Raw genomic sequence first — 14,224 nt, 5'->3', positions numbered from 1 at the left:
AAGAACAAATGTTAGTATATGGGAACATCTTACAATATTTACGAATTAGTATAAAAGCAAGTGTACATTCATACGTGTACAATTTACTAGTAGCAGATTAGTGTCTTCACTGTGAAAGAATCAAAGAAGGTAATAGGATACTAGAAATAATATTTTATGTGCACATTGCATTGACCTTTGATTTCTTCAACAATTTAAACAATTTAAAACAATTTAAAATTTTTCAGTTGTTGAAATAGTGTAGTAAGTTGAATTTTATAAAGCCATAATGCAAGAGTTTTTACGATTTTCTTTATAGCATTTTTTATGTTTGGATTTGGATTGTAAAATCTGGATGTTTATAAAGCTTGAAATCAATGCTTTCAGTACTTCAATTGTTGACGAGATATGAAGAAAGACTTTCTGTTAAGAATGAGACAAATATTTTTGCGTGATTAGTTTATTTTAGATTACTATAGAAATAAAAATTAGCTTCAAAACTAATCTTAATCGAAGTAATAAAAATTAATTATAATTTCATATATAAAATATATATTTAAATACAAGGTTTTTGTAATTTTAAGAAGCGGTTATTTCTTAATAAATTATTATTATATTTTATATATGTTTTATATATCTTTAAATTCATTTTACATTATGAGCGTATGCAGTTAACTAGTGATAATAAAATTGAAACAATCAATCACTATTTTTCAAGCAATTTACCATAACCTGTCGTAATAAAAGAATAAATAAATTTAACCATACACCAACCAAATCACGTCACGCGCATATCATCATACATAAAATTTTATGCTGTCAGCTTCACACAACAAAATACCAAACCAAATTTCACGAAATGTGATATAAACAATTTCGAAACAATTTCATTTTATGAAATCGTTTAAACGTTGAATATGTTCACAATCCTTACACTTGAGTGCAATACTGTCGATGTCATTGCCAACTTTATATGCATAAGGTAGCTACACAAAAGGATAATTCTCTATAGCAGCAACACCAGCACCACCAGCATCACCAGCACCAGCAGCAGCAGCAGTAACTAACTGAATACCAAGTTAACTTTCTTAAGACAATCATGTGCGCATCGTCGTATGTCATAACCGTCATTCATGAAGAAAATTGCAATTCCACCTTGCAAAATGCAAAAGTTTAACGTAACGTGCAACATTACTAAGATATAACAACAACAACAACATACAACACCGTACAACAAAAATCCAGAAGAAAATTTACAAATATATCCTTTGTGCTTTGTGCTCGTATAAATCGCAGAGGTGGATTAAATTGAAAAGGGTTGATTGCATATGCGATAAATGAAGACAAATCGTAATGAAGTTAAGCAAAATCAAAATTCTTCAAAAGATTAACTGAAGAATTTCATAAGAGGACAATACCAGATGTTTGAATCAGATAGAGAAAGATCTCTGCACATAAATGGGAAACACACTCCCTGCATGGAATAAGTTTATGCATGACTTAAAATTCATGAACATTAAAGATATGTTATATTTATTATATAAAATAAACTTCAATTATGCAAATTTATCTTAATTTTAATTCTAACGTAAAAAATTCATATTAATGGAAAGCATTGAATAAAACTAATTATTTTGTACAATATAAAATGAAAGTATATAATTTCAGTAAAATAATTGAATTTGAGATAGCACAAGAATAGAAAACCAACCAGTGATATACTAAATAAATTTAATTATTGTATTTTCACATAATAGTTGAACATGATCGTATTTAAATTCATGGAATTATGCGATTATGATTTACTTAACAAATCTAAAAACTCTATAACTATATCTCAATCTCTATAACTATAAACATTTCTATTGATGGACTCATTTTTGTCTTTTTTTAAACACTGTCATCATTCTCGAACTATGTCCCAACTGATACTTTTTCGATAAATTCAAGTTGTACGAATTAATTCTATTAAGAGTTATGAAATTTCAAGTACACTCAATTTGTAGTTTGGATACATTGACTGGCCAAAACGACGAATACGGTATATGCAGAGATCTGGGAATAGACCATACTTCACACCAACTCTTATGTTTTTGTTTAAAATACTTGAGTACTCCACATTTTGACTAGGGGGTCAAATACAAATTGACTGTTTTAGTTCTAAATGTGTCACGAGCATGTTTAAATTACTTGAGACCTCCACAATTTGACTAGATAGTCCAATAGATGGACCTCTTAAGTATACAGTTTTGAGCATTCAATTAATTCCGTAAATTTAGAATAAAAGATTTTGTTGAAATAGTTAGTTTTTTAATAAAATATCTAATATTTCAATTTTGTACACTATGCTTCTAATTTTTAAACCCTTTATATTTCACAGGTATAGATAAAATATACTCTTAAATAATTGTTTTTGCACTAATTTAACAAACCTTCTGATAATTATTTCAATTCTAAAAGATATTCAAAGCTATTTAAATATTAAAGTATCTCAGCTGAATTTACGAAATTGAAATAAATATTTTGTACATATTTCAGTAATAATAAATTATACAGAAGTTTAATGTTTTTACCCACCTAATGTGATCATTCATAATAAGGCAGCAAAAACGGACATTATTAAAAACAAGCCCAAAACCAAATGAAACAAATCGAAATACAAACGAAGATTTATTCCACACGCTAAAGCGCAACGCAACCTATACATAAAGGCTCACATATTTACACATAAAACAGCGTGTGTTTAACATTAAAGTATGGAGACTTCACTACAGCATTACACATTTGCACAATGACAACACGTGTAGGGCTAGCTTGGCAAAGGCAAAGGAAGATGGCTGACTTAGTTCATAAACAGTGCATGCCACAATGAGGTATGCCGCTTGTGTGCTGAAATTTCGACAACCTACGCCAACTGACGGTTTGTGGCAATATTGCGGTCTAAGTATCTAAGAAATAATGCCAAAACACACTTGTATGGGCTCTGCCGAAATATAGGCCGAAATTCGCAGTAAGTCAGTAATGGCATCACTTGAACTGTTTCAGCTTTGATATCCTAAGGTTAGGTAAACGCTGTCCACAGCTGCAGTGCACTATATAAAATTATAAGAGGGAAATAAAACTGTTGGACTATGCTAAATAGATTGTTCGTGCTTGTAAGCTGAATTCTTTAATGGTAACACTTAAGGAAACCACAAGGACAAAACCAAAATCATTTCTAGCGTAATCCAACTGTGAATAGTGCATGAATAAAAATTATTTTTAATTTAATTATACTATATAAAGAACGAAACAGAATTGTTCGCATTCACAAAGTTAAAATAAACAGAGAAACTGCTAAAATTCGTCAACTTTTTACGCATAGATACACATCGAAGATACACAGCACAAAAAGTAAAAGAAGCTGAGCAATTACAATTTGAATTTACAATTTTTTATTGAATATATTTTATTTAAAAGAAAAACTTGAACTTTATTTGCATAATTTTCCCTTTTGAAAATATTTATCTAAAGGTCTGCATAAAGACAAAAATGATTGTGAAAAATTTGTTCTTGGTAGCAAACGTCAACACATCCTTTACGTTATTCATTGTTATTCATCATACAAAATCTCAACAACTATCAAGAAATCAACATTTTAACGTAATTGAATAGTAATTAAATTGTTGATAATTAAAAATTTTGATATATATATAGAATTTAGATATATATTTCACTACGTTATAATATTTTTCAACAACAAAACAGCCATTGAAATGTTTTAATAAAATGTTTTAGTTCCAGGTGAAGCAAATGAAATATATGAGTAAAATATATCTTTTTATTATAGTATGCAAACAACAAAAATCAACTACTCCTATAGATAATATCAACATCATCATTAATTAAAAGTAACCGACCAATGACTTTTGCTGGAACTGTAGTATCCTTCCTTTCTTTTGTGTATCCATTTGCTCGTTTGTTCGTTGTCTGCTATTTAAAACATTCTTAAGGTTTGCTTAGTTAGAAAATATTCAAATTTTATACAATTCATTAAGTGTACATTAGTGTTCAGCTAAAGTATTTGTACTCCTATTTATGGGCGTACAGCGCACCTGTACAGTACCATGTTAATTAACACAATTTAAGCGCTGCAAAGACAGCAAACTGATAAACACAACGCCCATTCTACCATTTGCACTGCAAACATCAATCCACCCGCATTTTTCTCACATTCCCACAATTTCACAAAAGTATCTCAACTTCATTCCTTGCACGTGCCTTCTATCTTGAAAATCGAAACACTTCGGTTATACACTTCGGTATAAAGGTGTAATTAATGGCAAAAGGAAAAACATTGTTATACTAAATTTGTGTAAACGGAAATGAGCCTGAGTGAGACGCAGTGGTTGATTTTAATTAAACTTGAATACTGTTAAAAACCATGATATATATATAATTATAAGTGATATTTGATATAAAATCCGAGTATACTTTTATTTTATCACAATTTTTGGACAAGTCGAAGTTATGTTGTATCAAATATTGACTTTATTATATGCAGTACAAAATCAAGAACTCACAAAGATCAAGTGTTCACCATCATTTAAAATTTGTTAGAAACGAGGTATTGAAATTATATCCCAAATTAATTTTAATAAAAAAAAAAGCTTACAAAATTACCTTAGTAAGATAGGCATATCTGAAACAATTAAACACTTTAATAACCTTTTAACTTAATCTGACATGCTCTCCACACATAAACTTAAGTCCTCTTACAGTAAAAAGACTTAAGTCTCCATTCACACCGAATTTTTAGTCTCAACAGTTTGGGTAAAACCGCATTACTTTAAGCAAAAATTGACTCAAATACTGTAATGTTTTAGCAGACAGACTTTTATATTGTTCGATCTTTTCTTATAGCGTTTCAAACAACAACTTTTAAGATAGCTTTTATTTATTTCTTGTGGTTATGTCATGACTTTACACTCTTTAATTTACTTTCAAACTTTTCAAATTATATTAAAAAGGAACATCTTATGAGTATTTCTATGTTACTCTAAAACTTCATAAAATGTATAAAAAAAAACTAAAAGCTCGTCAAAACTCATATTGCCAAGATCAGGGCTATCCAAAGCATTGCCAGCGGACCATATGCGGCCCGCGAAATGTTTTTACTCTACCACAATTACCCAAATTTTCTTTTGGTGTACTAGTAAAACTTCATTTTTTTATTTTTACAGTATACCAAATGAATTTAAATCGATATATTTATAAAACTCAATTTAACTTTGTAACTGTATTTTTATTTTTGTCGAAAACAATTATGAACGTATGTATAGTGATTTGTATTGGCCCGCGATTGCATCTGGTCTGGACAGCCCTGGCCTAGATATTTAGCAGGATGAATTAATTCATCTACACTGACCATTGCAATTAAAGAGTTACAGCAAAAGTAATAAAGTATCCAATGTCCAATGTTATAAATGTTAAGAATTCTTTATTATAATCTCATTTATCTACCATAAGGTTAACCAATATTCCGTAGCTAATGTTATTTTGTAATTAATCTAAAACAGAAATTAAACTCAAAACATCATCTCGTCTCAAAAGTAAATAAAGAACCATTAATTATTGCAGTGAAAGTCATAAAAACTAAATTCTAAGCTTAAATTCTAAAAAAACAAAAAATTTGAATTGGTAAACCATTTTTTAATTGGTCAAACTAACAGAATTAAATATGGCTTAAGTGCTTAAAAACGACATAACAAAAACTTTCTTATAATATACATAGAAACTTAGGGTATTTTCGGATAGAAAATCACTGTTAAACAATATCTCCAGAGAAATCAACAATTTCAATTAGCTGCAGCTACATATAAAAATAAATTCGCTAAGGAACTAATTGAAGAGCAAAAAAGTGTGAAATAGAAAAAATTACAAGCAAAAAGAGGAGAAACTTTTTATATATTTGTAATTGAAGCAATTGCTAGAAGAAGTCAGCTTGCACTGATTATATCAAAAACCAATGCCAAAGCTACCTACCAATCACCAACCAACCAACCAACCGACCAACTACACCAAAACCATTAAAGTTTACTTAATAAAGTTGCAGCTGCCAAAAGATACAGAAAAAATGTATTGTACAACATCAACACTTAATTGTTCGATGCAACAACTTCCCATAAAATCAAGACGAAAAAAAAAAAGAATGACTAAAGGAGTATTTAAAAATAGTAGGAAAAGCTTATTCTAACATAGAGAAACTTTTGTATGAAAAAAAAATAAGAGAAAAATGTTGAATTGAAAAAAAAGAAGATGTTAAACATAAACTAATGATAGTCAGTCAATCTTCTCGCGAGTTACTTGAACGATATCTTCAGCTGTAAAAATTACATCAGCGAAAAATGTTTTTAACTGCAACCCAGTTTGATGTAGGAGTTGCAATTTAGGTGTTTTATGTTTATTGAGAAAGTCGTAAAAAACGTATTTGTAAACTGCACCAATGAATACGCGAAACGGAAAGGCATTGCACGGCACGGTAAGGAAACAAGAAACACAAGACAAACTAGCAGGTAAGTCGTAAAACTACTCTAGCTGATGAACTTTTTCAAGAGTTAGTAATATTGATAAGGAATTTAAGTAGTTGTCTTCAGAGTTGTAAAACCTTAAAAAGCCGCAGTTTGGCTAGAAATTGTTGCAAGCTAAACACTGCAATATTTTCTTTACCCCTAAAAGATACGAGTCTCTTTAATTTTTAATTATTTTTTTACACCTATACCTCTTCATATCTCATGAAATTTTACATATATACTGTTACTTTCAAACTCATAACAGAACTTTCCATATAGTTTACAGGAACCTAAATTGGTATTTAAATTTTCTATTGAAAGCTGATGGGTTGTTACTCGTTATTAAAAAAAACTCAAAAACCTTTCATTAAATGTACCTCTGCGCCATATAACAGTTAGAAGTAAAAACGAGAAAGAATCTTAATAACTGAATAATTAATAAGTTAAAAGAACTTTTAGTTTCAATAATATCATAAATAAGATTTACATATAATGTTGATTTTTTTTTTTGTCGAATGTGACGCGTCTTAAGACGAAAATAAACTAGAAGGTTTAAGTAATGAACAGTAATGAAGAAACAACAACAAAAATTTCAATAAATTAATCAAATTTTTGTTGTTGTTTTTTCATTACTCACTAATTTCTTAATGAGCTCTCACTAATCATTTTCAATAAAATTAATCAGTATATCATAAATTAATTATTCTCAGTCAATTATATGAAAAATATAATAGAATGTGAGAATATTCGCATTACGGAGCAGTTTTTATTATACAGCAAATAAAATTGTTAAAAAAAACTTTAACAGCAAAAGTAACAAAAACTCCAGAAAAATATGCGAACATAAAAAGTCAAGTACGGCTTTGGATCAGTTGGTTAACGTGCGCTGATTCTGAGCTTCACATTTGGCAGGACACGAGTTCGATTCCTGCTACTTGTAGTCTCAAAAATAATTATTTACGAATAATTAAATACAAGAATTATTTCCAAGACCACTGATGATGGGTATTTGGCAATACTCGAAGGTCAGCCAAAAATTCAATTAATTCAAATAATATAAAAATAAAATTTTTGTTGTTGTAGTTCACTACTGTTCGAAGAAACCTCATTATATGTTAATTTAAAGTTGTATACACCACACAATATTTATGCATTATCCTATCCATTGAATCTTTAAAAACACACTTTTTTTAATTTTAAAACGATTTCATGTAGGAACTTTCGATTCGCACATTATTAAGTACTTTTATTGTTATTCCCTCCCTGAAAACAGAAAACAACCCTTTAAGCTTTTATTTAAGTGGGTCTAATAATGTAAATACACTTAGAAAAGTTTGTGCCTACTTTCAGTAAAGTATAATACATAAAAGTTTCAACAATTAAATTAATTTAAAATGCTATTGATTATCAAAATACATGAAAGGTCGTTCAAAAACTTTATCTTCATATTAATTCTATCAAAGTGCAATATGAAAAGTTTTTGAAAACTTCTGTAAGTACCGTCTTTTATATCTTTTTATATGCATTTTTAATAAACTTCAAAATAGAATATTTTTAACTCTTTTGGTTAAATAAAATAAAAAATCAAATTTTAGACACTCGTACTCATTTTCATAAGCACATATGTGTATGCAATATGCAGTATGCAGTAACATATTTATTTATCAATAAAGACAATCAACATAACAGCACTTATTGCTGGAATGCATTTCCACTAGGAAAAGTCAAATATCGAAATAATATGCGTCATGAATTCTACTAAAAAGCACATAAACTTGATGTGCTGTTGATAATGATGACAACGAAGACGTCTCAACAACTCAACAGCTTCCACGGCTTCCACAGCTTTCAGAGCTCTACAACTATTTACCATTTAACCGAAAGTTTTATGATGCGGCTAAATGCCGTCGCTCGACGAAAAAGTGTTCCATTGAATATGTCAAGAATAACGTCTGCTGTCAATTTAGACAATTACATCAGTAACGAGAGAAGAAGTAGAATGCAGCAATTTCAGAGCCACAGTCTCAGCCACAGCCGCAACAACAATAATGCAAAAGTACACATTTCATTTGCAGCTATCGCACTCGTCATTTAATAACGCAAGAAAAGTAACGCTGATAAAATTCTAGAAATATTGGCAACATTTTACGGCTTACGAAGGATATCTCTGTACGCATAAGACTTGCATTATGCGAATATGCAAACAGACACACAGTAAGTCGAACCCACAAACACAGTTGGAAATTTATATATTTTTCAACTTAGTTCAACTAAACTCCTCAGCTCAGTTCTGCTATAGTCAACTATAGTCAAACTTAACTGTTTTCAACTTAGTGAGCGAGCATGCCGTAGGTGAATGCACCCATTGATATGCGAAAATCTGTAAAATCCTAAAAGTACGCGCATATCCTGTACATATCCTTAAGTCACTTACAGTTGTTACTGGTTTTGCTGCTATTGCTGCTATTGCTGTTATTCCTGCTGTTGGTAGCTTTAGCGCTGCTGCTTTCTATATAAATTTTTTCTACGTAAATTCTGGCAAATACTTTTTTCTGGTTTAAACGTCAATTTCATAAAATGGCTAGTATCAAACTAAGGCAGCCTGAATCCTATGCATGTATCTGAGTATATGCACATACGAATGGAAGAATGTGGGTGTATATTTTTTACGCGAATTACTTATAGTACAGCGAAACCGACAACCGACAAGTGACAGCACAACACAGATATCCACACAGATTTTCACAACGGTTGCACGCAGACAGACACTGATAGACACACAATTTGCCCGAATTGGCGATTACTATTTTTTTACATTAGATTTTCCTTTTTCCTTTTTTCTTTTTTCCATTTTCCATTTTCATCATTTGAAGTTTTTAGTTTTTTCTCATTCACAGGATATCTTGACTTTGACGCCGAAGCCATGCAGTTACACATTGTTAATCCTATTATTGCAATTGTTGTAAAGCAAAATAAGAAAATGGAATTGACTGCATTGCATTCTACATTGACTGCATTAGGGTGGAAGGAGAGGAGTGGTGTGGTGCGGTGCTGTGCTGTGCTATCAATTTGTGGCATACAAATTTTAAGCCTTTAAAAGTTAAATAAGATTTTTATAAAAGTTTTCAAACTATACTAACATTAGGTGTGAACTACTTTTAAAAAAGTTGAGTCATTGATTAAAATTTCAATTTACATATTTAGAGCCAAAGGGAGTAAACTTTTAAACAGTAGTCTAATAAACGATTTAGAATATTTAGTTCTTTTAGACTTGAACCAACTTTCCAAATTCTTAAAATTTCGAAATCCTGAGATAGATAAATCATACGAGTATGTTTTTAGCATTGCTAAACGAAAATAATTTATACTTAAGTGTGATCTTTTGACCTTTTGGCATTTGATCTGGAGATGTGATTAGGCTATATTTTTTAAATATAAAGAAGATGTCACACAAACCGGTGCTTCAGCCACATGATTGGCATGAAATTAAGGATATTGATGTGGAGAATATGTGATTTCAATATAACGATACTACAAAATACATTATAAATCTTGTTTTCGTCATTTTTTTTTGTATGAGAAATTTTCCAGACTTTTTGATTTAAATTGACTACGATCATGCGACATGTTACTTTTGTTGTGTGGGGTCATGTTTATTATACTTATATAGATAATCATCAAACTATTGTCACTAAAAACAATATCCGTCATGTTAAAATAGAAATATCGTCAGCTATGTACCGATAAGTCATTACTTTAAAGGAGGCAAATATTCTATGATATACCAAAGAAAATATTTGAATGATGTTGTGTTTTATATCTAATGGCGGAATCCAAACAACATATTAAAATAAAAATTTAATCTTAATCTTAATCACTAATTTAGTTTATTTTTTTTTTCGTTAACATTCGTTAAACGTTTAATCTTGTATTAAATTTTTGGTGGCCTTCTTTTTAGAGAATCTTGGTGAACTTTGAGACCTCCCTCTAAATAGCATTATAAGCTGTGTCAAAGGTTCTAGATGGTTGTAGCCCTTGAGTTTTCAGTAATACGGTACCACAATGGGCCTTTGGGCCTAAGTGGATCCCCTGGGATCGCCGGTATAACCTAACCTAACCTAAACTTTTAATCTTGTATATAAATAAGTTTAAATATTTAAATATTATTTTAAATATTATATTTAATAAAAATCTCTAAACAGCATTAAGATGTACATATTAATGGTACTTGATTTCAAATTCGCAAATTAACTTGGTTTTTAAAATATGTGATCCACAAATATACGTTGTAACGAAGACATAAAATAAATATAAATCCAAATGCGGATTTAAAATATTAGTTTCAATTTTTTCAAAATTTGAATAGATTAAATATTAAATAAATTATATATTGTATATACAATTTATAAAAGTATATAAATACGAAAATAACCTTAAAGTTAATGGTAATATTGATACCTAGAAAATATTTCCGGTAAAACAAATGAATTAAGTTATTTCACATTACACTTTTTAAGAAGAGCATCATTCACAACAACTTAACTAAGAAGACAAGTCGCTGTGAAGTTAACTATCTAAGGCACTGAATCCATTTTAAAAAAAGCCTTAAAATGAGATTTCAATTTTTGATTTAAAATTTAGCCAAAGGCTCTTCAAATAGATGGGTCATCAGCCAGGCGGGCGGTAGGAATAAGCTTGGACGCTCGTGGGGCTAGAAAATTGAAAATATAAATTGATATTGATATTGATAGGGTAGAAGTCAGTGCAAATTGATAGCAACACATTAATAAAAACGACCGATGCAACAAAATAAAACAATTTTTTTCGTAAATATGGTATAAAGAAAAAAAAATCGTTAATAAATAAAAAAAATAAAGGGAGGAAAGCAAGAAATTGCTGTCAAATCAGTCTTTATTTTTTTATTAACCTTTCACTTTGTAAGTAGAACCTATTTGGCACTTCATTAAATGCATTAAAATTTTATTATCATCAAATTTCTAAAGGCTTGAAGACTTGAAGGCCTGTACGAAAATTCCAATCGTTTGTCGCTTTATTTCTATATGTATATATTCCGTTTTAGTTGATGAATGATGAAAATGAAAATACACATTTCAGCGGCACCAGACAGATTTAAGAACACATAAAAGAGCCTCTAAATTTGATTGATTACCTCAAGAAAAGCATCATTTTGTCTAGGTTTTATCCAAGGAAAATTCCTTTTTGTGAACAATGACAAAGATTTCATAGACAAATGTCTAAACAAATTATCAAACAAAATATATAGCAACAATGAAATAATGAAAAGTTAATATGCTTGACTAAAAATTTTGATTAAACACGATTAAACCACACTTATTTAGCATTTGTTAAAAGTATAACCACCAATTTTCTTTACTAAGTCAAAAACAGATTTTCTTCAAATTTTTTTCTTAAATAATTTGTTTAAATGCGTTTTCACTGTTCACTGGTTTTATGAAGAAAAGTTTCAATTGTCTATGAAAAATTTTAGAAATTTCAACACTTTTTACAAATTTTGCTTACTTTAGCTTATTTAGACAAATTTAGATTCTTTTGCAGGAGCGCACAATGGAAAAGGTTGTAAAAAACTAACAGAAATGCTGATACTCGGAATACGTGTAATCATTTCCTCACCATGATTATATGCAGAAAGTAATATACTTTTTGTCTGATCCTTGCATCTACAAATTTTTCTTTCTTTAGCCATTTTGTGCGCTTTTTAATTTAATGAAAATTTTCCACTTCGCCGATTGACATTTTCTGATTTTTTTCCCTTTTTCCTTTTTTTATATATCTGCGGTGAAATGCAAAAAGTTTTATCAACGATTGCAATTTTAAATGTTGTGCACAAAAGACTGCATATTTCTTGGCGTTTTCACCATTTCGTTATGCTTTATGAAATTCCAATGTTAGTATTAGTTTTACATGAAGAATGAATTTAAAAATGGATACAATAGTTTCAAAGCTATAGATACATACTACATCATATAAAAAAATATTTAGAAAACTGTTCAACTATTTTTTTTATATTAGATCAATTATACAGACACCTTGATCCAAAAGATTTAGAAACTTATATAGGAATGGAAATTCATGTTTGCTAAATATCTTGATGTAAGGTTTCAAGAAAAACTCCATTTGAAAAGAATTTTCCCGCATAAAAATTTTAATATCTCAAAAACAATTAATCCGAAATGTTGATAAAGTCCTTTTTTCAAATATCAAGTAATTAAAAAAACACAAAATTACTTCATGGATCTCATTAAAAAAAGCTTAATTACATGTACTGACGATTGTAAAATAAATAACTAAACTAGGCTTTGAGGTTTCTTCTAACGAACTGGAAATATCACCTGAGTTATGGCCCACCTGATGACTGATATTATGTTGGTTCATCATATGTTGAATTAAAATATACACATATATACATAATTAAATAGACAAGGTGCTTTAAAGTCCTTGAATCCAGTCATTCAGTAATCCAGAACATCTAGATTTTTGACTGATAGGTATATTTAAACGAGATGTCGCTACAACGCCAAGCAAATGAGCTAGCATGACGAAATGCCTAAGGCCTAAGTCAATTGGTCATAACGCTGGCTTCATGCAGTTAGTGAAATTTCCCTATATTGAGCAAATTTATAAAAGGTGGCAAGATTCAAAGATATGCAGACTATACGCAGATCTATACGCAAGTTGATAGCATTTAACTGAGAAAAAAATCTAGCAATCTCATTGAGATGTAATTCTCATGATCTTAGAGAAATGATTTCCTGAAGAGTCACATTCGGTTAGTTAACTATGATAACTATGATTGAATCTTCCTTTCAAAGGTTTTGTTTCTTCTGTAAGAAGAACGAAAATTTTTGTTTAGATCTGTTTTGTTACTGTACAGCGCATACAGTATATAGATTAACCTAATCAAACCTTATGCAAATTTCGATAAGAATAACAATTTTTCGCAAACTATTAATACATTAATACACATCTTAGTTTATTAAATCACAAGAACACAGAGTAATCCTTCTCTCTTGTTAATGCCGTCTTAAATCAAATTAATTGATTATTCATTATTGGATAATCACTGCTTCTTAATATACGATACTCGTACTTTATGAGCATAAGGTTTTAGTATTTAAACTAAAGAGCATTAACTTCACAACCGTAAGCACATGGAATGACTATCATATATATGTAAATGTTAAATAAACGCTTATATCTGATAATTGTACATATAAATAGTGGTAATTAATGAACTTACTCTTCTGTCAATATCTGTTTTGTATAAAAATGTTTAAATTATACATTAATTAATTGCAACAGAGTAAATATAAGTTGGTTATGACAAAAACATAATCATTTCCAATATTAATAAGTCAAAGACATTATAAAATATCTGAGTCTGCATCTACACTTCTATGTATTCAAGGTAAGTTTTAATTCTGTAATCATTACAAACATTAGATTTTATTCGATTTTAGTTCGTTTAAGGTAACGACTTATAATTATAAGTTTAATTGTATCTGAAGGTTATATAAAAGTTTAATGAAACCACCACAAAGTATTTGCTGTTACGAATTTTAATGAAATTCTACGAAATTTATACCGCAAAGTAAGCAATTCAATTCATTTAACCATTTTTATATTTAATAAGGAAGAAGTACCCGCTCAGTAGC

Source organism: Teleopsis dalmanni, chromosome 2 (assembly GCF_002237135.1).
Source record: "Teleopsis dalmanni isolate 2A chromosome 2, ASM223713v2, whole genome shotgun sequence".
Classification (NCBI taxonomy): domain Eukaryota; kingdom Metazoa; phylum Arthropoda; class Insecta; order Diptera; family Diopsidae; genus Teleopsis; species Teleopsis dalmanni.
Note: the sequence above shows the minus strand (reverse complement) of the source record.